Genomic DNA, 26,193 nt, shown 5'->3' with positions numbered 1-26,193 from the left:
TTCAGAATATTACAAAATATTACATTGTAATTAAAATATTCAGAATATTACATTGTAAAAATTGACTCACATAGTGCTCTTTCATACATTTATTTTACTGTTGCTTACGTTTTTTTTTATTTCCAGTAAAATATTTCCTAGAAATATCCTATATTTTTCACTCATTCGCTAACATTTCCCGAATTTGCATACGTAATATGGTTTGTTTCATATTATTGAACGGAACAACATAAATAAGCATTTTCTATTAAACACAATTTCCCCTGAAACATTGATGGAGGTACTAAACCAAAAATAGTTGATTTCAAGTAGAATTTCAAACATGCTGATGGTACTCAGATGATATATCAAACACACATTAAACATTCAGTTAACGTTCCCTCATGATCACATGTAAAAAAATATATATTTATCATAGTTCATATTGAAAATGTAGATAATTTTTTCCGGTATTTAACGTGCTTCCTAAAGTGTTTTATTGTTTAGTTATTTCAATTATTGTAAGAATAGTGATTTAGTAAGTGTATAAAGATTCTTAACTCACATACAGCTAAAAATGAAAATAGGTTTTAATATGTTAGAGAATCAAACATTCAGCATGGATTACAAGTTAAGTAAGAAAGGAAAGCTCACCGTTCAAAATCAATGGTCTCTACTATGAAACTTTGTCTCGATGTGATTACAAAATGCAAAAATACTCAGTATTTTTAAATAGACTTACTCTGAAATGAAAAGAATCTTCATATCTTATTGCAAACTGAAATTGATTTGTTTTTCTAATTATTCTTGTGTGTTGATAATTTGTTTTACATTTCGAATCTATGTATCCATAGTTAGATTGCCCTTATCAGAAGGAAAATTGCATGATTTAAAACACTGAAGAATAATTTGCTAACACCATGCGTTATTATATTTAGTTTTCCATATGTAGTTTCTATTGGTAACTTCTGTCTTTCCTCAATTATCACGAAGTAATATCTTTTTCCTCATTAAAAAATATATTTTAATAAAGAATGATTCTAGTCTCACATGCGATCCTTCAACACTAAAAAAATTAAAATATCTTGAATATATCTGTTTGACAGGCTTGACATCACACGTACCTTAAAGTAACACTGAATGAGAAAGTTTATTTTATCAGTTAAATCATACGGCCACAGAGGTATGATTATGAATCTTCATTTTAAAAATGAATCCTTATTGACAAGTTATATAAGGAGCCTTTACTCATTTTTTTATCTGTAAAACTTAAGTTTGTAATAGTGGATCAATAAAAAATGCATACTAATATTTTGCCAAAAAAAGCTTGATTCAAAATTTCAATCGAGACTCGCTTTTACAATATGCTGGAGCATTTTGCAGAGAAGTGGCCACATCTTTAAGCTCCACGTGTGTGACTGTATTGAGGCCACAGTAGAAGATGGAATGGTTACGGGCTTACAGATTCAAACTCAATTAAGGAAACGTTTATTTTCCAGAAAAAAGCCATTTGTGAAATTTAAATTCATTTATGAACCTTTCATACACAGACTGCGCCTCTTCGTGTAATATTGCATTTATCTGCCTTAAAAAAGCTGTCTGCTGTATTCCGCTAAACTTTTCCACGTTACCTTTAGGATGAGCCTTTGCCGTAATCCATTAATGAAAATAGCCATACGACTAGGGTCTTTGTAGCCATGTGTCAAGGTTCATAAAATACATTCATCTGCGGTCTTACTCTATAGTTTCATCTTTTGCTGGTCGGACGACAAGATTTCTATGTCTCTCAAAACAATACCGAGAATTATGCTTCAAATGAAGTTTCTTGTTGACCAGCACTTGTGTATGTTTGATATTTGTCTCACATTCCTTGACACGGTCCTATTTTTAGATTGGCTTCTACCAAAGATTTTATGTTAAGGCAATAGTTTTCCATATGTAAGTTTGAATATGTTTTGTGTTCTTCACAAACAGTGGCTATTCTAATTATATAGTTTTCCTTAGTAGTCTATTTAGACTAAAATAGTATTACAATTTTCCTTGCATATTCATCTTCTTCTTCACCTCTACTTAAACTATTTGAAACTGTTAACGATATTGTTAGTCAGCTAGTTACAGACTTCTTCTCTATGAGTCTTGTTATTAGCCTATTTCCAGAAAAAATAGGCTATAATTAACCTTGATGCATCTAGTAGTCCATACATGTTTAAATCGAGAAAGAATATCTTTCCGAACTCCCTGGCCGTTTGCCGTTTCCAGATTCATGACCTATATGCACTGCATTCTTGATATAATCAAACAGGTATTATTTGCTGTTAAGGATCTTACTAGCTACTATTGTGAATCGAAACTCCTTATTTGCTACACATCTTCCTCTTTTTTATCATAGCTACTCAATTAACCTACTTGCCATCTTAAGGAGTTTTCCCACAAAAGTACAAAGTAAAAACCAGACATTCCATTAAATTCCGGCGTTATTAGAGCAGTATCAAGCTTCACTAGCATTATACATAAAAAACGTCAAAGGGTGACTTTCTTGTTAGTGGTTTATCTTAGAAGAAAATGTTTTGTAAGTTACTTTGTTTTGTTTAGATATATTCATTATAAAACTTAGATATTAAATGATGTATATCACACTTCCCAACTCACTCTCTGACTTGTGCGAATCTGGTCTTATTCATAAAGTGTTATTACAATGATTCAATAGGTTTTTAGAAAACACATTTGATATCAGGACATTCTGAAAAAATACCAACAACTAAACTAAAAACAACTTATTTATGTTGTTTATTTCTGCTATGTGCCGGGACAGTTATGCATTTAAGGAAACATACTTGAAGAACCAGACAATCTCGTGTCCTCCCATCTGCCTAATATGTCCGATGAAGTCTAGTGCAAAGTAAATTGGAAACCCATCGAATCATGTAAGTTGCAATCTACGAAATCTGTTTTTCTCAACTGGCAGATATCACTTCGTAATAGTCATTAAATTACGGCGAGAAGAAACAATTCTTTATCTGACACTTTTATCTAACATACTCCTATCTAGTGCGAGGTACTAAGTGTATATATTGGAAAAATGTAAATCATCCGCCTAAAAATCATCACATAATGGTGTTATATCCTTACGATCACAACTCCCAAGAATGGAGTAGGTAACAGTTCTGATATGCTTCATATTAATTTTGGATTTATATTACTGTTCCCATTTTTCAAGTATAATACTATTTAAACGTATATTTTTGTATTTTACTATTTATTGCTCTAGTCTTTTCATGATCCCCGATTTCACTCTTTTACTTAAAATGATTGATGTATGAATGTCTTAGTTTTTAAATATGAGATAGACACTTATAGATGTTTCACTTTGGGGCTTTTTATTCTGCATTTTCCAATCATTAGGTTAAGCTTTTTGATTAGGTTAAGCAATGTCCTCATTTTTGACTTAGCCATTACCACATAACTATTAATAACTCTATTTGTAACAATCAATTGCATGATTTTAATTTTTGTATATTCATGATTACAAGTAAATCTAATAATCATGAATAATCATGAATTAGAATAAAATTAGAATTAGAAATACAATCATGAACAAAATATTAATTACAGTAGATTTTGAGTCACTTTTATTAAATTATGCATGAAATGAAAATACTTATCTGAAACAGGAGGTCCTTGTGTGAGAGTTGCAAAATTTAGATATTCACTGCACTTATATAGGCTAAGGAAATATACGCATGATTCATTTTTGACCTCTAAATTCAGAAAACAATAGATGGATCTTTACAGTATATACATATTTTTTGGTAATGCCGAAACCGCTGTGAAATAGTTGTAACTATAAGAGGCACTTAAATGGGGCGATGAAGGGAGAAACGAAAATATGTATTTTATCCGTATCTTCCAAAAAAATATAAATTATTAAATGAATTGTTCATCAGATAAATTGTACTATCCCAATACGCTAGAGATTTGATAAAAGGGCTGATTATTAAGGCCGAAGGAGATTTTCTCCGCTAAAGTTTACCTAGAAATATTTATTTATGTTAATGCGTTCATTAATATCTTGTTAAAGGATTATATTTGAAAAACCTAACTGGAGATTTCCTTCTATTCCATTCGTAGACTTTAGTATTTGAGTTTAAATAATCTTATGTGCGTTATCATAAAAAATGTCGAAAGCGTCATTTACGTTTCTAACATTTCTTATGTAATTCTAGGTTAAATGCTTTAGCTCTCTACAGATATCACAAAATCAGTCTTTCCATAATTATATTATGTTGAAAGATCATATCTCTTTCGGCTACCAATATAATCACATGGAATATCAAATAGTAAAGGTGGGTGATATACTTCAACTGATATCAGTGCTGAAGTACATAAATCAATTTGAATAACACATTCACGGCTTCAAAAATCTGTACTTGAAATGTTGTGTAATATTATAAGAATCGACAATGTAGTTTTCAACGAAAGTCGATATCACTACAGTTTAAGGTGAAATGAGTTATGTTACTTTTTTAGCATATTAATGAAGTAATTATAAGTGGAATATGAGCATTGCTCACTCTCTCTTTTTAAGGTAACAGGCCTAAGATACCTCATTGCAAAAATAAGCTACATCTCATTTCTTTTAAAACGAGAAGTGACTTATACCACAAAATAAGATTGCTAACAAAATATTAATGTGCGGAAGGTAAATAATATTTTTTAAGCGTTTTATACATTTTCTATCTTATTAACTTAAGCCTCTATTTGTAACTATTATTCTTGAGATTACGAACGAAACCCAAACTGGATAATCTTATAAACACTAAATTTTAGAACTTAGTGTGGATGAAACTATGAAATTACATTTTTAGTTGAAAGCCCTGATATTATACAATGGAAATTTATAATTAAGAAAATTAAAGAAAATAACAAATCATATTATTTAACCTTTTACGGGCATCGAAACCCGGAGTAATTTCACGTAAAATGCACGCTCGAGAAATTGATCTAGCAGAGTGAGGTTGCAGTACGATTTGAATAATATTTTCTAGGTGTGTGTTTAATAGTGAAAAAGATGACAGATATACAAAGAGAAATATGCAGTGTGAATATATCAAGTAAATCAGTGAACATTTAGAATTAATTTTTCACGACAATTGCGCACACATTGTTCCCCCCTACTATTCCTCAAAAGTAAAAGATAAAGAGAATGGATGAAAATAACATTCGTAAATTCTATTTGGTCTAGGAATTAATTCGTGCGGGTGGACAAGAGATGGCGCAACGAACGGAGCGTCCCACAGTTCCGTGTATCCACACATGTGTTGCAAACCCCTGTCATCGCGTATCGTTCGTAGTATAGGGCAGTGGATTAAAGCGTCAACAACACCAGTTTGTAGTTAAGTGAACATGGCGCAATTTGTGCCTGATAAAGTGTTTTTGCGGGGTGTCCTGCTGCATTACTTTAACATGCAGAAAAGTGCGACTGAAAGTCATCGTATTTTGGTGGAAGTGTATGGTGACCATGCTCTAGCTGAGCGAACGTGTCAGAAGTGGTTTGCACAGTTTAGAAGTGGTGATTTCGGCTTGGCAGACCAAGAGCGAGCTGGACAGCCAAAAAAATTTCAAGACGAAGAATTGACAGCATTGCTCGAGCAGGATTCGTGTCAAACGCAGGAACAACTTGCACCAGCATTAGGCGTTGATCAAACAACAGTCTCCAAACGCTTGAAAGCCATGGGAATGATTCAAAAGATGTCACATTGGGTTCCACATGAATTGAAAGACAGAGACGTTGAAAGACGAAAAACCATTTGCGAATTGCTGCTTCAACGACAGAGCAGAAAGGGGTTTCTGCATCGAATTATTACGGGTGATGAGAAGTGGATCCATTACGAGAACCCTAAACGAAAAAAGGCCTGGGTGAAACCAGGTGAACCAGGTCCATCACAACCAAAACGAGATATTCACTGTGCAAAGGTTATGCTGTGCATATGGTGGGATATGAAAGGTGTGGTGTACTATGAGCTGCTGCAACCGGGTGAAATTATGAATAGAGAACGTTTATTATTTCGACGACAATTAATGCGTTTGAAGCAAGCTCTGGCCAGAACACGACCAGAATGGGAGAACAGACATGATAAACTTATTGTTCAACATGATAACGCTCGCCCACATGTCGCAAAACCGGTCAAAACCTATTTAGAAAATGTCGGATGGGAAGTTTTACCCCACCCGCCGTATTCACCAGACGTTGCTCCTTCGGACTACTACTTGTTCGATTGCATGAACAACGATTTGATTGGACAGCGGTTTACTTCTTCAGAAGATATCGAAACATGGGTCTCTGACTGGATCGCTTCCAAGGATGAGGACTTCTTTCGCCACGGAATCCGTACATTGCCTGACAGATGGGCGAAAGTGGTGGCTAGCGATGGACAATATTTTTCTTAAGGTGTTTATGTATTTTGTGTTTGTACTACAGCTTCAATGTGTGCGTGCCAACCGCACGAATTAATTCCTAGACCAAATAATTGAACTTACTTCTACGCCAAAATAATGATGACCACCTCAATAAGCCTAGAAACGTTCGGAAGAACATTCTGATTTTACGGTCACAGATCGCAATGTAGCAGTCCTTGGGACTCTTTTATGACAGAGGGACACTTACTAACAAACAAATTGATTATGTGGTTTTGAATCAGAAGTATAGCTTCATATCTACTGCAGAACATTTTAATTATTAAAATTCTGTTCGTACCAGACATTGAGCACATATGTTGTTCATTATATGTATCATCAAGCTAATTATTCTTCACGTATCTGATAAGAAAATTTATATTTTTTTGGTAGTTGTAATGACAAAACAAGTCAGAGAAAACATTGCATGTAATGATGAGGGAATACAACAATTTTATCATGATTGTGAACGTAATCTACAGGGGACATTGGGGTGTTAAGTAACCAAATTCATAACATCCGACATTAATCGTTTTGTAAGAAGCGAAAAATATTTTTGTTGTTATTTGCATTTTATTGTCTCTGTATGTTTTACAACAGTACATTTGCTAAACAATATAGGTTTTGAAGATAACTGGACGTAAAATCAGAAAGTAATTATAAAGTCTCCCTGGAACACAGTTTATGAATGCGTGAGTAAAGATAATTATTCTGTTCACCACTGATTCCTCCTATAAATAATCCTTTTCCTTGTTCTTGATTTTCATATTACTTGTACTAGTAGAAATTATACATTTGATATCCTGGTTCAGATCCTGAAAATAGATAAAAATGTAAATAACATGTTTGACATTGAACACAATATTACCCACATATCTAAAAAATTGTATTTTAAATTAGATTTACATACAAAAATCTATCTTTAAGGATTGAATAAAACATTCAAAATTACTCATTCCACGTAAAATAATTAGAAAATATTACATAGAAAAAGGTGACTCACATAGTACTCTTTCATACATAATTTCTACAATGGCATCTTTTTTCTTTTGTTTCAAAGAAAACATTTCCAAGAAATACGCTATATTTTTCACTCATTATTATCTAACATTTCCTAGAATTTGCATAAGTAATATGGTTTATTTCATATTATTGAAAGGAACAACATAAATAAGCATTTTCTACTAACTACACAATTGCATCTGGAAACATTGACGGGGGTCTGGAACCAAAGATAGTTTATTCCAAGTAAATTTCAAACATGTTGATGGTTTTCAGATCATACATTAAACACGCATTAAACACTCGGTTAACGTTCCCTGATGATCACATATAGAAAAAATCATTTAACATAGTTCAATATTGAAAGTGTAGAAAAATTTTTCCGGTATTTAACATGCTTCCTAAAATGTGTCATTGTTTAGTGATTTCAATTATTGTAAGAATAGTGATTTAGGAACTGTATTAAAATCCTCAACTAACATACATTAAAAATAAAATGAAGTTTTAATATATTGTAGAATCAAACCTTCAGCATGGGTTACGAATTAAGTAGGAAAGGAACGCTCACCTTTCAAAATGAATGGTCTCTACTATGAAACTTTGACCCGATCTGATTAGAGTTTGCGAAAATTCTCACAAGGAAGGGTCACGCACTGGCTCCGGTGAGATCTGAACGAGACAAGTGTGTTTGCATTTGATATTTCATAACTAGATGAATCCCAATGTTATACGTGCTACCGGGCGAATGTCCTGAGTTACAACATATTTTGTAATATAAAAGATACAAAGCTAACAGAATAGTTTGAACCAAGTCATTTCTTCGGAAATGGTTGGGTAAATGGAAAACTCGGACAGTACGTATCCAATAATTTTCAAGGACACAATTTTTCGCATAGATAAGTTTACCCAAGGGTTCTCGCAGGGTCCCAGGCGGGGTCCAACTCAAAATTTTAAAACAGCAAGAGGGGTTAAATAGCACAACGTTTGAAAGCTATTGTAAAATGAAAGAAAATACAGCAAGTCGCGACTCTCTACTACAATTCTCTGCAAAATGGTGGAGGATCGAAATATAAACAAAAACTTAATTGAAAAGTCCATAGTCACCCCTGTAAATCAGAAACGGTGAGATAAATGTGAAAATAGGAAAGGGAGTGTGGCATTATTTTCAAAGTACAACAATTTAAGTTAAAACGTATTGTCCCAGGGTCCCAGGTAGGGTTCAGCTAAAAGGTTTCAAATGGCAAGAGGGATTAAGTAAGTCATCGTTTGCAAGATCTTGTTAAATGAAAGTAGGTGGAGCAAGTCTCGACTTTCTACGACAACCCTGTCCAAAATTTCGGCGGGTCAAAATGTAAACAAAACCTTAATTGAAAAACTATGGCCACCTTGAATCCAAGATGGCCGCTTAAAACCTATGTCATTCATAACAGTACAAATTTAAATCTCTATTTTTCTCTACTATGTATTTAGAAACTATAGGAAGAATAAAGAACAATAGAATTTCGATTCACTTCAACTATTATTTCATTCGGTAACAACACATATATGTTTTGTTTTTAATGCATGTTCGTAACGGTTCTCGCATCATTTACTTGAATGTAAACAATATGCGATGAACACACAACTCTGACTTCCTGCTCATACTGCTAAAGAAAAGTTGAATACCTTAGAATATTTTCCTAATTTTGTCATACGTAGTTCGTGTATAAAGGACTTGCTGCACCAGTTGGTTGGGGGCTCTATTGTAACGTATTCGTGATGGTTACTTTTGCATGTCATTCGTTGGTTTGATCGCAATATTTCAACCAATATCAAATATAACAACAAAAAAAAATATTTGCAAGATTGGTGAGTATTATCAAACCATGTGTAAGTCATTTCAGTATATCGAGCTGCGTAAAATTTTGTTGGTTTGGTCACAAAATAACATTTATATACAAACTCATTTTTCACGCTGGCGGCCCTTTTGGATTGCAGATCATACTCTTTGATATTTTGTAGATATGTACTATTAACCATAAACGTAAATACTACATTTCGCTTCTCCAACAACAGTGGTGTGAGCTGGGCATGCGTTCGATACATAGTGCGGCATTTTAAACTCAAGATGTCGCGCTTTTGAACATTTCGTATATTTTCGTCACCTACTAATCAACATTCATGGCAAATTTGGTTTTCCTAGCTTTAGCAGTTTGATATGCTTATCCTTTCGATATAGGTTTTAAGAGACCTTCTTATAATCAAGGTGGCCACATATTTTCAATTAAGCTTCTGTTTACATTTTGCCCCGGCGCAATTTTGGACAGGGTTTTCGTAGAAAGTCGAGACAAACGATGTGCTACCTCTCTTGCCATTTGAAACTTTTTAGTTGGACCCCATCTGGGACCATGTGGGGACACTGGGAAAAGACGTTTTCACATAAATCGTTGTATTTGAAAATAATGCCACACTTTCTTTCCTGTTTTCATATTTGTCTTACCGTTTCCGATTTATAGGGGTGACCATGGAATTCTTAATTAAGTTTTTGTGAACACTTTGACCCATCGCCGTTTTGCACAGTGCTGTCGTAGAGATTCTAGACTTGATGCATTTTCTTTCATTTTACAACAGCTTTCAAATTATGTGCCACTTAACTTCTCTTGCTATTTGAAAATTTTGAGTTGGATCCCGTGCGGGACCCTGCTGGGTCCCGGGACAACGTTTTTTACCCCGAACATTTGTCGTTAGAAATGATTGGATACGTGTTGGCAGAGTTTTCCACTTACCCAACCGTTTCCGAACAAATGACTGAGTTCAAACTATTCTGTTAGGTAATTTTTTGTAGTTCTTACATTACAAACTATGTGGTAACTTATGATATGCCACCCGGTGCCACGTATAACTTTGGGATTAATCTAGTTATAGCCTATCAAATGCAAACTCAGTTGTCTCGTTCGGATCTCAGCGGAGCCACTGCGTGGACCTTCCTTGTCAGTATTTTTTAAATAGATTTACACTGAAATAAAAGGAATCTTCATATCTTATTGTGAAATGAAAAAAAAAATCGGTTTCGCTAATTATTCTTGTGTGCTCATAACTTTTTTTAAATTTCGAATCTTATATGCCCATATCGCCTTTATCAGAAGGAAAAGTGTGTGATTCAAAACATTGTAGAATAATTTCTAACATCATACGTTACTATCTTTAGTTGTGTATATGTAGTTCCTCTAGATATACTCTGTATTTCCTCAATTACCGCGAAGTAATATCCTTTTTCTGTTTCTCTTTTATGGGATGTATTTTAACAAGGAATGATTGTAGTCTCACAAGGGATCCTTCAACACTAGGACAACTATAAACATGTCCACCCGTATCTTAAAGTAACACTGAATGAGAAAGTTTCTTCTATCAGTTTAACCATACGTCCACGGAGGCTATAATTTTGAATCATTATTTTGAACATGAATCTTTATTGACAAGTTAAATCAGGAGCCTCTACTCACTAAAAAGTCTGAAACCAGCTGTGTCCAATATAATAACTTTATTGCCCTTAACGTTTTCAGTAGTGGATCAGTAAAAGTGAAATCATAATAATATTTTGTCAAAAAAGTATGATATATTCAAAATTACACTCCAGGCGTTTTTCCGCAACATGCTGGAGCATTTTGCAGAGACGTTGAAACACCATAAAGTTCCACGCGTCCTACTAATTCGATGAGAGAGTAGGGGTTTGAATGGTTACGGCTTTACAGGTATAAACGCAAATAAGGAAAAAATTATATCCCAGAAAACCTGAATTGAAACTCATTTATGAAGGCAGTGCGACCTTTCATACACAGGATAAGCCTCTTCATGTAATATTGCATTTATGTGCCTTAACAAAGCTGTTTGCTGTATTCCGCTAAACTTTTCCACGTTCCCTTTATGGTAAGCCTTCGCCGTGATCCATTAATGAAAATAGCTGCACGACTAGGGACTTTGTAGCCATTTGTCAAGGTTCATAAGATACATTCATCTTAGGTATTACTATATACCTTCATCTTCTGTTGGTCGGACGACAGGCTTTCTATGTCACTCAAAATATTACTTCAAATGAAGTGTCTTGTAGACCTGCACTTGTGTATGTTTGATATTCATCTCACATTCCTTGACACAGTCCTATTTTTAGAATGCCTTCTACCGGACACTTTACGTTAAGGCAATACTTTTCTATCTGTGAATTTAAATATGCTTTGTGTTCTTCACAAACAGCGGGGATTCTAATTATATAGTTTTCCTTTGAAGTCTATTTAGGCTAAAATAGTATTACAATTTTCCTTGCATATTCATCTTTGTCTTCACCTCTACTTAAACTATTTGAAACTGTTTATGATATTGTTATTCAGCTAGTTACTGACTTAATCTCTATGAGTATTGTTATTAGCCTATATCCAGAAACAATTAGGCTATAATTAACCTTGCTGCATCTAATAGTCCATACATATTTTAAACAGAGAAGGGATATCTTTCCGAACTGAGTGGCCGCTTACTCAGAGCCGAGTTGTTATTCATGGCCTATATGCACCGCATTCTCGATAGAAACAAAGATGTATTATTTGCTGTTAAGGATCTTACTAGCTACTATTGTGAATCGAAAACTCCTTATTTGCTACACGTCTTTCTCTCTTTTATCATAGCTACTCAATTAGCTTATTTCCGATCTTAAGGAGTTTCCCCACAAAAGTACAAAGTAATAACCAGACATTACATGAAATTCTAGCGTTATTAGAATTGTACCAAGATTCATTAGCATTATACGCGAAAACTTCAAAAGATGACTTTTTTATTAGTGGTTTGTTTTAGAAGAAAATGTTTTATAAGTTACTTCGTTTTGTTTAGATATATTCATTGTAAAAATTAGATGTTAATTGCTGTCTATCACACTTCTCAACTTACTCTCTGACTTGTGCGTATATGGTCTTATTCATAAAGTGTTATTACAATTATTCAATATGTTTTTAGAAAACACTTAAGATCAGGCATTCTGAAAAAATACCAACCAGTGAAATAATACCAATATAATTATGTTTTTTATCTCTGCTATGTGCCGGGATAAACCAGCACTTAAGGAAACTAACATGAACAAGCAGGCAAACTCGTGTCCTCGCATCAGCCTCATTTATACGATGCAGTCTGATTGCGAAGTGAATTGGAAAACTTGCAATCCACGGAGTCTGTTTTGTTCAGCTTGCAGACATCACTGCGTTATAGTCATTATTATACGGGGAGAAGACGCAACTCTTTATCTGACAATCATATATAACATACTCCTTTCTAGTGCAAGGTACTAAGCGTATATATTGGAAAAATATAAATAATCCGTCTAAAAATCAGCACATAAATGCGTTATATCCTGATTATTCACGGTACAAACATTACTGATTACTGCCGAAGAAATAGAAATATTTTATCCGCAGTAGAGTCTAATGTGAACTTCCTATCATAACTCGCAAGAATGGAGTAGTTAACTGTTATGATATGCTCCATATTCTTTCTGGGCTTATATTATTGTTCAATTTTTCGGGGATAATTCTAGTTATACGTATATTTTCGTAAGCTACTATTTATTGCTGTAGTCTTTTCAGGACCACCGATTTCACTAAGTTACTTAAAATGATTGATGTATGAATGTTTTAGTATTTATATCTGAGATAGACACTTAGAGATATTTTACTTTGAGTCTTTTTTTTCAGCATGTGTCAATCATTAGTTTTTCATTAGAGGAATCAATGTCCTCACCCTTGACTTACCCGTTACCGCATAATTATTAATAAGCCTATGTGTAACAATCAATTGGGATTTTATTTTTTGTATATTCATGATTATAAGTAAATCTAATAATCCTTTATATACAAAAATACAAATAGAATCATCAAATAGAGTAAAAATTAGAATTAGAAATTGAATCATGAATAAAATAGTAGTTACAATAGATTTTGAGTCATTTCTATTATATTATGCATGAAATAAATATACTTACCTGGAGTAGGAGGATCTAGTGTGAGAGGTGCAAAAGTTAGATATTCACTGCACTTATATAGGGTAAAGAAGTATACGCATGATCGATTTGGGAACTTTTGACAGTAATAACGATTGCACAGTACTCCTGCAATGGATAAAGTAATACAAAATTAGTAAATTGAGCTTCATATATTAATGCCGAATAATAAGAGTTGTATATCTTTTGGAATCGGAGTAGACAAGGGATAGACCAAAGTATATTTATATTGGTTGTTCCCAATATCAATAAGGATTCAAAAATATTTCATCAGTTCCAGAAGATTTACAATCAATACGAAACCCGATTGCTTTCAGTAGACTACGTGGATAAACACGCAGGTGTGATCTTTTTTAAGTCTTCAATACTACATCCAAATTTTTATTCCACGATTTTATCAATTATTCTTCTCATTTTTCTCTTTACCACTGAGTACAATTGTTGATCTCTAAATTCAGAAAAGAAAATAGACGGATCAAATTCCTTATAATATAAGAAGAGTTTTTTTTCGGTAATGCTGAAATCCCTTTGAAATAGTTGTAACTATAATTGGCACTTAAATGGAGCAATGAAGTAAGAATCCTAAATATGTAGTTTATCCGCATCTTCAAACAGAATACAAATTATTACATGAATTGATTACTAAATAAATTGTACTATTCCAATACCCGAGAGATTTGATAAAGACAACCAATTATTTGGACTGGAGGAGATTTTGTCCGCCAAAGTTCAACTATATATACTTATTTATGTAATGCTTTCATTAATGTCTTCTTAAAGGATGATATCTGAGAAACCTAACTGACACCCTAAAGGTTATAGTTATATCTGTGCCAATGTGTTTGCTGCCCTTCGGTTTCTATTTTATATTATAGGATAACTTTCGTCATGAGGTTCTTACGTGAATTATCTGAAATTCTATGCATATAAAACAAACTTTAAAAATAAATAAATACCAGTGCATAATTGTGAAGATATGTGTTTTTGGACACATGGCAAAGTATCTCATTTTGAACAATGGGAAATTTTATTTTAAAAGAACATTACAGTGAAAAGAGTAACTATTCATTTTAAGTTAAATCACCTTTCGACTTTTTTATAAGTTCATTTGCCTTTGCTGTCTGTCATTTACTTCTTACGTTTGTAATTTTTCATTTAATAAAACAAGATTGCTTCCCCGTCCGCATTCCTATCATCACCTTACCTTGGTTAATCTACGAGCATGCACTTTTTTCATCGAGACGCAAATCAGAGTGAATAACCCAGGACATGAACCCGGAAGGAACGCCATACAAAATCGATTGAGAGACTACTGGAACGGACAGTCGACATGAAGCGAGAGACGAGTTAGAATGTAGGCCGCGAGCTTCATTTTGGAATTTTCGCTTGACATAGCCTTGCTCTGTTCTATAGAGCACATTTGTTTCGGCTAACGCCAGATAGCCGTTAACGATGGTGTATTGTTTTCTTGAGAAGAAGTTTCGACTCTAACTAAAATTGCGGTCTTCGTAAAGTTGGTTTCTCAGCCCGGGTTTCACCGACTCTTAACCTTGGTTACCTGAACGACCAGCCAGCCAAACTTACTGATGGACGAACGTCGGCCCGTTGGAGGAATCGTCGAGATGACAACGCACTCAGTAAGTGCGAGTAGATTAACCTATCCTGAAAGTTACTCCCTTCTTACCCCTTTTCACCCCCTTTAGCATCACAGTCTGTTTCTTTTGTATCTTGGATTTTATTTAAATGGAACCCAGGTTAGATCCCGTACCTCATATTTTGTTAAATTCAACGTATACGAAATCCTGGGCGCAACTTGTCGGTTCTGACATCCCCAATCACGGTAATTATGAATGCAATATCTGAGCTTTCAGACCGACAAGGGGCGACTGCACATAATAAATAAAGTACAATTCTTTCTCCACAATGTCTTCAATACTGCGATCTTTCATACCTGACGTTCTAACGCAGCCAGAATGAGGCGAACGCAGAAACATAATCCCTAATTCTATGTTATTAATAACAAAAATGTTTGTTCTGATTGAATGAACATCGGAAGACAATATATATAAACTGAAATTTAAGTTATATGCGTGTGAGCTCAGTTTAAATTACTGAGATTGAGTAAATAATCGGAGGCCGTCCAGTGCATAATTTTCCCCTACAAATAGTACAGAGAGGAGTAAATACGATATTTTTATGTAATCAGACGCGTTCCTTACATTACAATATTTTTTATACATAAAAGCAGTTCTGGTTGCAGATCTGATATTCATGTGTATCAGAAAATCTCCTTTGATTATTGCTTTTCTTTTTAGGTAATCAGCCAGTTCACTGCTATGTGAACGTTTTGAGAACTAACAATGTTGTTTTTTCTTTAGTGTGAACTAAGAGAGACCAGAAACTGAGATTTTCATTATATATGTGCTACCACAAAGAGGCAGAGTTTGATTTCCAGTGGTAATGTCCAAATCGCGTTAGTCTGAGTCCTCATTTTGGAGGGCGGTCTTCTTCTTCGATCTTCCTTTTTTTGGATTGGGTGTGGCTTTTTAGACGCCTTCATATGCCCGTATTGTTGTAGCCGTTTTATTAAAAAATTGTCTTCGTATGCTTGGCATCAGCCTGAATGCTTTCTTCATTTCAGATTTGGAAGCCCGTGTTCAAAATTGCCCATTACTTCTATATATTGAGACTTGTGGCGGATGCAATTTCTGTTAACATACAGGTGAGAATGATTTGGTTTGCTATGTAGGCTATATCCAAGGATGTCATCCCTTCTTCATTTATCAACAGTGTTCAAGACTGGTAAGCTTCCGTCGTTTTCTTTTTCCATGATAAAATTGATGCTAGAGTAATGGCGTTTATCACGTGAAGAAACATTTGTAGAGAATCGTGTTAAACCATGAAATTTGTGGTTCATTTATCTATAGAAATAGATTTACTCCTTTGACATTGCCTGTTGAACCTTGTATACAAACTCCTCCAGAAGTAGACTAGTTTCCACCGAGTAATTGGGGAACCGGTCAAAACCTCCACAGCCAAAACCCCCACACTTAAGAAATGTCAAAACGCCCACACGATCGGTCATAATCCCCACAGAAATGGACAAATCTCCAAATACGCGAACGGTCATAACCCCCACAGCCAAAACCCCCACACTAGTAATCGGTCATAACCTCCACCGGTCATAACTCCCACACAAATGGACAAAACAGCCACCGTTTTGACATTTTTTGAGTGTGGGGGTTTTTGCTGTGGGGGTTTTGACCTAGACCCAGTAATTGGAGATTACTTTTAACATAATTAAAATTAAGAATTTTAACAAAATCCACCAGAACATTTAAAGTACTAAAATTTCGTTTTCTCTTTCCAGGCAGTATTACTTGCATAGGAACCATGGTTGAACCTTATAACATTTGAACATATTGTGGTCAATGTTATGACGTTTGAGTATGGAATATCTTTTATTTTCCTGTGGAGGATTATACCGTGGGCGGTTAGTTTTCTTGAAGAAGAATATACTAGTTTAATTACTTTTTCGATATAAAGACTTCTAAATGAATGTTAATTTATATTTCGTTGCATTTTTCTACATTCCCTCAAAATGCATTACATCATTATCCTAATATTAACCACTAGAATACTTTCAATGTGCGTTGGTCAATGTGTATACTTAAACGCACTTGTCCTGCATCACTGATTATCAAAAGGTGGTGGTAAATTGTTTCGTTTGACGTGTAGTTTTGTAATATGTAATAACGTAACATTGTGCTTTTAAAGAAATACAGTTTTTTGTTAAGTTGGTAACACTGTTATGTTTGGGATATCAGAGACTATGTCCAATAATATACCTTGCAGATGTGTGGACGAGAAAAACTTCAATTTTTTACCTATTAGTTTAAACGTTACTACATCATATTAAGATTTATGATGCATACTGTCTACTAATATATTAATAAAGAAAGCGTTTAAGGAAACATAAATAAGATTTAGTAGTATCATTAAAATGAGTTAACCCAAAATAAATTTTAAATAGAAACCTTTCAACCAAGAAGTGTTTATTAATCAACGTATAATATAGGAGTATTAAAAATGAAATATTGACAAAATAAAAACCACAATATAATTCACTTGGAATGACATTACTTAAAGATTGCTTGTGTATATAAATACATCAAACTACTTTTAGTGAGTATTATAATTCATAATTTATTTCAATTTGTTGTAATTAAATATTGATGTATTGTTAGCAATTCTAGTGTACTTATTTATTACACTTACCCACAGAGAAGTCCAGTGAGGTGAGAAACAAAAGAACGCAAAACATTACAAGTGATTTTCCCATCTTCGATAGTGAAACCTGTCATGTGAATAATATCTATTTGTATTATTTTGTTGATAAAGAATAGCATCAATGATAGTTTAAGTTTTAAGTTTAAGGTAATATCAAATGTTGCTCTTTTAAAGGAAGCATTATAAAATTACGAATACTCTAATATCCACAGAAAGACATTCCGAACTCTTGGTAACAAAAAATTAAAGAAATATAGGATATTTATTGTTTGAAGGGGTTGATGGATCTTGAACGTTCGTTGTTTCGGTAGTTAACGATTAAGTTAATGATATAGTTTAAAGCTATAGGCAAAACTTCATAAAGTAAATAAAATAATGGAAGAGATATAAATCCTGGAGTAGTTAGATGATTCAAAGGAACAAGGGTACACTTGAGCATTTGGAACAGTTGATATACTTTGTGTGATAACGTCGAAGAGTTGAATGATATTGTCCATAACTTTTTTCTACAAGTAACGTTGGTAGTTAGATTTCACATATGCAACCTTAAAGAAAATATTCAACGTGAATTAACGTCGTTCGCACGAAATATGAGAACTCTACAATAAATATTTACTTAGTTTTAATCTAGTTTGAACTACTTACCATTAAACACTTATCTTTATATGTTTGCCTGTTGATGTAAATATGTTTATGTATTCATATTGTTTTAATAGTTCGTATATCCAAGTTTCATGAAATAGATAAAACAGAGTGATGCAGTGCCACAGTGCTAAAATTTAATTTGTGATCGATGGTTCGTTGAACTTCAGTTCAAAATAAATATTATTTTAAGTTGGTCACATTAACCTAATTAGATGGACGAAGTAGTAAGGGGCTGACTACACCTAAATTTTACGCACCCTGGAGCGTGGCGCCCGCAGCTGCCGCCAAAAGTTTGCACTCACCACGGGATTACATGGTATGACGTCAAAGGGTCACTTGATGTTAGGAAAAGCCTCTTTGAGTCACTAATGTTAGGCCCCGCCTTTTTGGGTTACGTGGTATTAGGCCACGCCTCTGTTCTCTAGTTTTACCGGGGAAGGTTGATTTTGTTTCCTTTTACAGCATAAAAGTTTGGAGATTGTTACCTTTTGATGGAATACTGGTGTATGTATAGTTTACCTTGCGTTTTTGGGTTTTAACTTTTGCTTTTTGCGACGCCCCTAGGCCACGCCCCGTCCGCCTTTATCGCTAGTACCCAACGAAGGGGTTTATTTGTTCCATTTTACGGCATAAAATAAGGAGATTGTCATTTCTTTTCTTACCTTATAGGGTGTATGTATAGCCTATTTTGTGTTACCTGGTTTTATGTTTGCGCCCTTGGAGTGTGGCGCTTGCCGAAATTTTAAGCCGCCGGTCCTTCCAGTTTACATACTTTTACACTTTGCCATTATGCAGTAGCTCCACCTATGTGTAATTTTCTAGCTTTTATTGTTAAAAATTTGAAGAATGTTATTCCATTTCTTACCTTATAGGTTTTATATATATATATATATATATATATATATATATATATATATATATATATATATATATATATATATATAGCATCCCTTATTTTTGTTCCCTTTTATACGCCAGTGCCCCCACCTTATCATTCCCTTTGGGATCACGGCATGGGGTTATGGTATGTTAGGCCATGCCTTTTGTGTTTATGTGCTCCGCCTTCATGGTGTAGTCCCACGGAGGGGATTATTTCGTTTCCTTTCATAGGTATAACATTTTGGTGATTGTTATCTTTATTTCTTACATTATTGGGTGTATGAATAGTCCATGATATTTTTTTTCGTTTCCTTTGATGAGCATCGGCGATTGATTTTGAGGCATTATTGCGTTATATGATTATATGGAGGTGTACTTAAGATTATTCCTTAAATTTGACATGTGCTTCGTGATTCATTTGTTCCTTAAAATAAACCTCAGGGATGAACATGGATACTTTACATATGTTGATTACTATGTTATAAACACTGCAATCGTCCGAGTTCGATTCTTGGTGCTAGTTTCAGGAAATGTTCAGATGAATGTCCCTTCGAGGCTACGGGAGACGACAATGATAATGTAATGAGAAAACACCATAAACTTAGATGCTTGGGAATTGAAGCAGGGACTTCACACATCAGAGACACGCGCCGAGCCACCATGCCCTATTCGGTGTGAGCAATTTCACGACTAAAAAGAACATGGACATGTTATGTTACATTACACATTAATGCTCGTTGTTACACATACGAGTTTGTTGCGAAATTTTCAGAATATACTTTTACTAAGAGTATAATGTCAGGTCTTTTATTAAATATCTCTAAGATGTGTAAGAGAAGGTCGATTCCCGATTTGGTTAACAATATTAATTTTTAGCGTTTTTATTCGCAGATTAAATAAATATGTTGCAAAGTTTAAAAAAAAAGCTTCTTCGTGTATTGGCTTATAATCATATGTTTAAAAGCTAACCTCATCTATATTCTGGTACATTTGGTTACGCATTCGTTGTCAGTAGCATTGCCATTCTTTTGACATTGCATATTGAACATATACAGTATTTAATTGTCAAATAGTGAATAATGGTTTACTTTGAAACAATATATTTATTCTTTGAGAAGGATAAATGCGATGGGATGATGTGATTTTGGACCTAGTTAGTACCTCTCTTTTCCGTTCGTGGATTAAATAAAAAGATAACGCTTTGCTTAAATCTGATTACTTCGTTATTCGAGCAATATTTTAAACGCTCAACATTTGTTGTTCAGTAAGCGCTTCATTGATGCCAACAACGTTGCCAAATTTTTAACATCTAAACTGCTCCAATTCTTTCTGGAAACGGTTCCGCTGAGAGAAAGAATTTTGAAAAACTAATTTTTTTTAAAAACTAAAAACTTGGAAACCAGAAACTTTTCGAATGAAATTTTCAAAAAGTTTATAACTATACGAAATTTTCAGAGAATAAAAAATAAAAAGAATATCAGGTCGTATTAACTTTAGATTTTCCTAACTGTCCTTAACCTATAAAATCTATCATACATTTATATTTATCAGAAATGAAATTATTATTTACTAAAGGTAATCTAACCTAAAGAAAGTTATAATAGAATATTCGATTCGTATGCACAACGGAAGATATCAAAAGACTTCAAGTTCTTGTTTCAGCAGCAAACCAAAAGTGAAAAAAACTACACTACATAAGTATATTTAGAGCTGTATGGACTTAAATCTATAAGCAATCATTCGAAATTATAAAGCCGGATTACTGTAACTATTTATACTTGTCAATCATTAAATAATTACACTGTCAGAAATATTAACAAAAAAAGTAAGTTGGTATTCCGAATATTTGCCTACGTCGCAGTATTTCAAGTATATATTTTATATGACTATGCTCTTAAATTAGTATAGCACAAGCGTATTGTCTGGTTTCTCAAATTTTCAGCACTCTTTATTAATACACGTTACATCATGATAAATCAAAAGAAGAAGAAAGAAGAAAAATACAGAAATATTAGTGATCCATCCTCTCTACTTATTCACAAAAGTATTATTATATGGACGTTCGTTCGGTTTAACCGATAACTACTCCTGTCATTCATATTTCGAATATAACAACAGACATAAGCCCGAACACTACTATTTTATTTTCATCTCAATTTGAATGTGAGTAAGTAGCAAGTAGCATATACTAATCTATTTTGGCTTATGCGTCAGTTAAACAACAAATTTACTATTACAAGCACTACTATTAATGGAGCGAAAAATGAAATATTTACAAATGATCAATGAAAAAAATTCTACATCTATATGACAGGGTCTACATATCGTCGATGATACCAGAACGTGTAACCATTTTCCCTCTCCATCCCCACAACCCACCTAAGACAAAATTGAATAAATCCAAACATGTATTGGAAAGCAGGCTGTAAGGCCAGAGTGACAAAACAGCCACACATCTGGATGAGTAAATTAACTTCCCGAGAATCTAATTTGGTTTCTGGCCAAAATACATATATGAATTCTATATACTATCGAGGTTATACTGCTGGTTTTTAGAAATATAAAAGTCAAAAAAATAACAATTGTATTTTTTAATAATCAAAAATATTCAACAAGAAACTAAACGCAATTTAGTTCAACACTTGTCTACTTCAAGTTGTGTATGTAATTTTTTTGTTTGTTCAAAATTAACTTGACCACGAGGAGACAATAGTCCTTTTTCTTTTTGTTACAAAAATGGCGTCAGCCACAAAAAATAACAAATAATTATAATTATTATGTATGAGAATGTATGAACTAATACACGTATGATTCACATAAATATATATATAGGTATATATAAACTTATCTGCAATACGTATATTAGTGGCAGGACTCAATTATATTGTCCCAAATCTATAGAAAATTGATAAGCCAAAAAAATGAAGTTAAACTCACCAGGCAATTACATCAACTGAAGCATCTGAGAATTTTTACATGGCGAGCCAGCAAACTCCCAGTATGCTCCAGTTGATAACAAATGAAAAACGAAATTCGTAAAACAAAACTACAATGCCGTAAAGTAAAAATAATAACCAAAAACAAGAGAACAATAACATAATAATAATAATAATAATAATAATAATAATAATAATAATAATAATAATAATAATAATTTATAAATGACTAGATTCTGAATACATTACAAACGTCATTATCAAAACTGCTAAAATTTCAGATTCACAATTCATTATCAAAAGGTGATGGATTCACTTAACACATAACAATCTATCTAGTTTACAGTAGTTGAAAAGTGGCAAGTTGAGTGACATTAGATTAGCCTATATTCACCTACAACAAGGCAAATATGCGTTAATACAATCGAAACAAAATTTCACGACGAATCAATTTAACCCACGAAATACGCGAGTAACCGAAGAATTAAAATTAATACCGCATATGAGTTCGTTCGCCTCTATTTAAAACATATTTCGCAATACACAAGAAGATTTTATACCGAACTTATCATATTCATGGTCACGGTCAATGCAAAACTAGAGCAAACAAAATATGCTCAGGGATATGGCGAAAATAAAATTATACCCTAAACCATACTGAGATAAACATATTCATCGGCACGGCCAAAGTACAATTCTACCAAGTCAGCCTAATCTATGACATAATAGAAACAAAATTTTTTCAAGATACATATGTATATGTTTATCAAATTGACGTATTAAAAGTAGTGCGTTTAGTAATTCGATCACGTTTCGATTTTTATTCAATATATTTATGAGCGGACAAAATGTGGTAAGCTACGAAGACGCGTGACGCACCCTTACTTATTCGCACATGTTGGTTGCAAAGATTTTCATTCCATAAGTTACCATACTGTCTAGAATGAGAAAGAAAATTTTGATATTACCAATTCTCCAACACTTTTCGCTAGAAGTTTATACAAACTGGCTCCCTCAATCTTGAATTATACAGGAGATGCTATGATACATCCAACCTGCAAGTTGAAACATCGAATTCCCTTTCTTCAGGTCACCAGATCGTAGTTTAATGATTTATAGAAAATAGCTCTCGTAGTCCAAAGCAACGGATTTCGACAATTATTCCCCCTGCCCCATTACTTTATAATTAGAGTAATGACGGGGGTGATATTCGGTGGCCTTCTGCCGAAAGAAGGTTATATAGAAAGTTTAAGTCAGGCTCCTCTCATCTTGCCAAAACAATGAACTACGTTAAGTCTAAACAATAATTTCACCACTCTTATAATCCCGAATAAACGTTTTGTCGCGATATTTCTAAAAGTTTTGGAGCACTGACCCGTCCACCGTCTAATCACACTGGTACGTAAGAATTAACTGCGCTTTCCCTCTCTCGGAACCAGGCCTCGATAAACGCGTTTTCCATATCACATACTCGACTATAACTAAAACAATTTTTATAGCAATTATATCGCAGTACCGGCACCTAGCCGCCTAAACAGTAATTATATGTGTTAAATTTAATTTTCTAATTACTGAAAAATACCGTATAACATAAAATTTAGAACTCACTCCTTTCTCCTTGTCAATATTGACTGCTTGCCAGAGCAACAAGAAATTCCATCAACTTCTTGACCGCCATTTTGCAAAATCAGCATTACGTATGCACCAAATAGCGATTCAAACGCCCTCTTGCTGTAATAGCAAGAACTACCCCTCTACTATTAACAAAAGAATGGCACATACTACCACGAAGCAGAAGTTTTCACAACAGCGGAAGTTGTCTTTCATTTTCATCGATTCCGAATTAAGTTAATAAACATTTTAAATGATTAGGTTTAATTAGATATTAAACTCGTTTTGACAGTATCATATATGATGGGAATAAAAACTCTTACGCATCATGACGTAACTCGAACTAACTCTATAATAACCGACTTTAGAGAAGTACTCACTAAAGTTACCCAGACCCCCGGCCATGCCTTTGCCATGAGGTGTCATGTTCTAGAAAACTATTCCTTCAGGGATTCACTTCCCTTTACAGCAGACACCTGTTACCAACGCATATTTCAATTCAACCGGTATTATTCCTTCCATGTAACTTTGAAAACAAACAAACAATTTATTAGAAAGAACTCTGTTACTACTGCTACTCTGGCAATCATGTACATGGCTTATTATGTACACGTTGAGCACATCTATACATGTTAGAGACAATAACAGAATTTATTTTCTGAAACAGAAACAGCGGACACTGTCTTCCATAGCCTACATATTAAACCTTGTATCTTGCGAAAACACTCACTGTTTACAAATGTGATTTTTTCAGCCTTTTAAATATTTATTCGTAGCATTTTTAAATATTATGTTTTGCAGTTTAATTTAGTACAATTTATTATAATAGTGTCGTTGCAGTTAATTGTACATATTACCTGCAGGAAAAGAAATTCATATCTTTGATATAAGGGTGGGAAAATATTTCAGGCTTCCTGCACATTTATTCTTGTATTTACAATGAAGACTACAATTTACTAGATAATTTACAAATATGAATATTGTTGGAGATTGTTTACTTTCTTAAATAGCATTTGAGTGAACAATACCTTTGTACTATAATGCAGTACAGTGGATTATAATGGAAACCTTGGGCAAAGCTTTACATATTACCTCAGCAAGACTTCATGAAAAGTTTCATATATACTGCACAAATTCTTGCAGTCTCCCTGTATATTTATTCTTGTATTTTCAATGAATACTACAATTTGTAGGTGATTTACAAATATGAATAGTGTTGGAGGCTTTTTAAACATTTGTTGGTAACATTTGAGAGAACACTACTTTTGCACTGTAATATAGAAGAGACCCTTATAATGGAATCCTTCGGCATAGTAGTACATATTACTTCCAGCAAGACTTTTTGAAATATTTCATATTTACTGGTCAATTTCTTGCAGTCTACCTGTATCTCTCGTCTTGTATTTTTAATGAAGACTAAATTTGTTGGTAATTTACAAATATGAATTTTGTTAAGGCTTTTTAAACATTAGTTCATAACATTTGCTTGAACACCAGTTTTTGCACAGTAACGTAGTATACCGTATTATAATGATGTCCTTTGGTACAAAAGTAATTATTGGGCAGCAAGACTTGTTGAAATGTTTATTTATAGTGGACAATTACATACAGTCTTCCTGTATCTTTACTCTTATATTTTCAATGAAGACAAATATTTACTAGGTACTTTAGAACATAGATATTATTGGAGGCTTTTAAAAAATGTTAATAGCATGTTAAACAACACCACTCTCTGCATTGTAGTAGAACAGTATATTAGAATCGTGTCTTCCTCATTTCATATTACAATCAAATAACAAGACATCATTTCCTTAATCATCCTAAAAACGCATATATAACACGATTATTATTCCGATTTTAGAGGTGTAACTCGCTAAAGCTCGCTGGGGGCTCCGCCCCCAGGCCCCCGGTCAAGTCTTTGCCATGAGGTGTCATGTTCTAGAAAACTATTCCTTCAGGAATTCACTTCCCTTTACAGCAGACACCTGTTACCAACACATACTTCAATTCAACCGGTATTATTCCTTCCATGTAACTTTGAAAAGCAAACACAATTTATTAGAAAGAACTCTATTAATACTTCTACTCTGGCAATCATGTGCATGGCTTATTATGTACACTTTGCGCACACCTATACATGTTAGAGACAATAACAGAATTTATTTTCTGAAACATATACAGCGGACACTGTCTTCCAATAGCCTACCTATTAAACCTTGCATTTTGCGAAAACACTCACTGTTTACAAATGTGATTTTTGCAACCTATCAAATATTTATTCGTAGCATTTTTTAATATTATGTTATGCAGTGTAATTTAGTACAATGTAATATAATAGTGTCCTTGTAGTTAATTGTACATATTACCAGCAGGAAAAGTAAT

General features: G+C 33.6%; 1 long non-coding RNA gene across 1 annotated transcript in view; it reads right to left on the bottom strand.

Moving 5' to 3' along the window:
• Positions 1-6,998: 6,998 nt before the first annotated feature.
• The window catches only part of LOC145693993 (uncharacterized), an 85,965-nt gene continuing 66,770 nt past the window's right edge, over positions 6,999-26,193 (bottom strand). The window contains exons 2-4 of the long non-coding RNA XR_014132880.1: positions 17,729-17,807; positions 13,433-13,558; positions 6,999-7,247 (exon numbers count right to left, since the gene is read on the bottom strand). This is a non-coding gene — a long non-coding RNA (uncharacterized LOC145693993). The remainder of the gene's footprint in view (positions 7,248-13,432; positions 13,559-17,728; positions 17,808-26,193) is intronic.

Source organism: Thermobia domestica, chromosome 9 (assembly GCF_964235325.1).
Source record: "Thermobia domestica chromosome 9, izTheDome1.hap1.1, whole genome shotgun sequence".
In the NCBI taxonomy this organism is placed as follows: domain Eukaryota; kingdom Metazoa; phylum Arthropoda; class Insecta; order Zygentoma; family Lepismatidae; genus Thermobia; species Thermobia domestica.
The sequence above is the reverse complement of the archived record's forward strand: the minus strand, read 5'-3'. Positions and strand labels throughout refer to the sequence as shown.